Source organism: Halyomorpha halys, unplaced genomic scaffold (genome assembly GCF_000696795.3).
Source record: "Halyomorpha halys isolate HHAL.00 unplaced genomic scaffold, Hhal_1.1 Scaffold119.1, whole genome shotgun sequence".
In the NCBI taxonomy this organism is placed as follows: domain Eukaryota; kingdom Metazoa; phylum Arthropoda; class Insecta; order Hemiptera; family Pentatomidae; genus Halyomorpha; species Halyomorpha halys.
Genome location: NW_027106557.1, coordinates 564,449 through 567,633, shown reverse-complemented (window position 1 = coordinate 567,633; position 3,185 = coordinate 564,449). Strand labels below are relative to the sequence as shown.

The 3,185-nt window shown below is 34.1% G+C and overlaps 1 protein-coding gene across 3 annotated transcripts in view; it reads left to right on the top strand.

Moving 5' to 3' along the window:
* The window catches only part of ASPP (Ankyrin-repeat, SH3-domain, and Proline-rich-region containing Protein), a 605,823-nt gene that overhangs the window by 148,059 nt on the left and 454,579 nt on the right, over positions 1-3,185 (top strand). The gene's annotated exons all lie outside the window — the stretch shown is intronic.

Here is a 3,185-nt window from a genome sequence, read left to right as displayed (position 1 = left end):
GGCTTCCTAATAGTTTTTCAATGTACCTGGGTGTTAACAATTAACAAGGATTCTGAATTTCTTAAATTGAGACTTTATTATTGCCTAATTTACTTTTGAAGGCCAAATTTATTCTTCCTGCGGTAATGGCATATAGTTTTTTAATAATCGTTCGTGATATCGACTAACGATGTTACAAAACAACTTTAAGGGCTGAATAAACGAGGAATGTGACCTTTTGTAATCTTTTATCGTCGAATGGAATGATAGCTGGAGACAATGCAAATCATTTCAACAATCTTCATAATGCTATCTGGATGGCCTTGCATTATCTCCGCTCTAGAGGGACCTACTTTCTCCTTCTGACCCTTCTCCAGTCCGGATATGGAGAAACATCAGTCACGGGTTTTCGGATATTATCCTTAATTAATGGTAATGTACTGTATATGATTCAAATTATTCTGAACTGAAAAAGTTTTCTATCTTTTAGAGAAGATAATTTAGATTCTTAAAGGTAAAAGGAAGATGTACATTTTACATAATAATAGTTTTATTTTATGAGGCTATCAATTTACCACATAGAATTAAAGTTACTGCCCTTTAATTACCTTATGGTAAAAACCTAAAACCTAATTTAAGTTAGAACTGTTTATTGAAAGCCACCTTAAAAAAGACACGAAACATTTTGTGGTATATGTTTTAGTAAGCTGTATCGGTACCTTTTATATTTGCCCACCGAAACCCTAAGCTCCAACTATAACTAATTGTGATCTATAGAAACGCTCTGCAACATAAACCTCAACTCCTCACGTCTATATTACGGAATGAAAACTATATCAATATAGGTTATAAAAGTATTGATTAGTTACTTAGTATTTTCAGGCTTAATTTTCAAGAATAAACGGATTAAATAAAAAATAAAATAGAAGATTAATAAATGAATAAGGTAATAACGTATGACAAAAAAATATATTACTATTCTTTCTACTTCAACATCCATATTCATTTAATTGAGCCTACTTTAGTTTTTATTATATTATTAACAATTAAATATCTACCGCTACAACCCATAGAGCGTCAGGGGTACAATACTTGGCAAGGAACTACAATTACTAGACTAACGGTTATGCAAGGAGGTGATTTGGTTTGAATCACGCTCTACCGTGGTTTTTACCAAGTTAAAGGTACCCACTTCATGAGATTGGGTGGACTCCCGAACCCACAGGGATCACTCACAGCTACAGTGAAACAGAAGATAGAGTAATTATTCTCACTCCTGTCATGCAGTTATTATTCATTATTTCATAGTGGGTCGAAACGTTGTCTTTCAATAAAGGGTTTTACTGATTCGAGTTTTGACCCGAACCTTTTTTTCTTTCAGTCCTGTACACTCTACTGAAGAGCTCCTTCTAAAAAAATAATAAATGACATTTCATCAAACTTTTAAGGATAATAAAAAAAAGCTTACGTTTCACCCAACTGACATTATTAGAAATAAGAGCCTCGGTTAAGAATGGAGGAATCAAGGACTGATTCATTGCTAGTACCAGTCGGGCTAGGTCATAAAAAAAGCTTAATATAATCAAAGATAATTTATTAAATTTTTATCCTTTTTAGATTATGCCCTACAACTAATGATAATTTTAAATTTTTTTTTTTTTAAATCCTGTTCAGGGCTCAGTGTTGATTTTTCAGCTTAAATTTGGTCAGAAGATGGCTCCTTGAGTTTGACAAAATTGAGTATTTTTTCTGTTTCCAGTAAAATTACACCAGTAAATATGTTCTCATATCTAGTGCATGGTCGATAAATGTAGCCAAAGTTCGTAGAGTTTGAAAGTGTCAATTTAAAAAAAAAAAATAAAATAAAATAAAAAAAAAGGAACATAAATCTAATATTAAATAAGAAAGGGAAAAATTAAAATCGATTATCATTTATGTATCGATGGTGGGACAAAACATGAATTACTAAATTTCATTACTCATTTGTTACATAAATTAGATTGGATATAACCTTTTTCTATCGTGGTACTTGAAGGTATACAGTGAGATACTTAGCTGAGCTTTGATGAGTCCATTCTGTGAGAATTCTACTAGAAATATTTGGAGGTGTGGGGCCCCCGCGTAATGTTATTTGGACCTCAATCCATTAGGATTCCAATAGGTGTATGATTGCAAAGCTGCCCCCCAGGAGGCGCCACTCGGTCGGCCTCGCCTCGCACCTAGATAAGGTTTCCCGCTGCATAACTTACCTCTCCCCACCCTCCCTCCCCCTCACCGAGTGTTAAAGACTCGATTCTCAGTCAGTCCCCTTCTTTTCGACAGCTTTGATAATCTCGAGATGAAACTTGGAAGTTACCATTAGTACATAGTGGTCAATGGAGTTTCTCTTGGTAGTGAAGTAACCTCGTCTAGTTCTTCTATAGCGTAGTGGAGCTATTTCGGAGTCTCGCGGGGGGCGGGGCGACTCCGAAATTTCTGCATAGGGAGATATTTTCTAAGAAAGGTTCTTACAGAAGATGTAATCTTATAACAATTTTTAAGATTACATCAGTGATTTTTGGAATCCGTTATCAAGATGGATGAAAAAAGAAAAAAAAAACATAAAAAACAAAATCATTTGTGAATTCAGTTTCATAACGCGATTAACGTGGACTGAGACCCTAGGATCACGTAATTCTTACGATCACTGATTCCCAATGATCATGACTAATTATTATTGGTAATTCAATTCTCAAGGGATATCGTTTTTTTTTAAATTGCGCGTAAGTGGTCGATAACAAGTATTTGCCTTTGGAGGCGTCGGATCGGAAACATTATCAACTTAAAATCATGTTGTATAATAGTTTATCAGAATGTATCATATATTGTATTTTATCAGGATCCTTCATTGAAAAAATTGCTAAGTGCGCTGTAGAAGAAGTGAAAAGGTCACTTAGTCGATTTTACAATAAAAAAAAACTTAATTCACCGTAAATAACACTTTTCAAGTTCCAGTCTGAAATTATCAAAATTCGACAAACAATAAGGAGAGGATCGAGTTTGAACCCCCATCGTATTTGGGAGCCTATGGCGTCCTCGATAAATGTAGTGAATTTTAATTACTTTCTCTTACCTGTATATATGGAATATATAGTAAGGAAAATAATTGCGATTTTGCAAAACTTCGGATTCACGTTTTGGACTGAAATACTTTTTGAGGGTGGCAG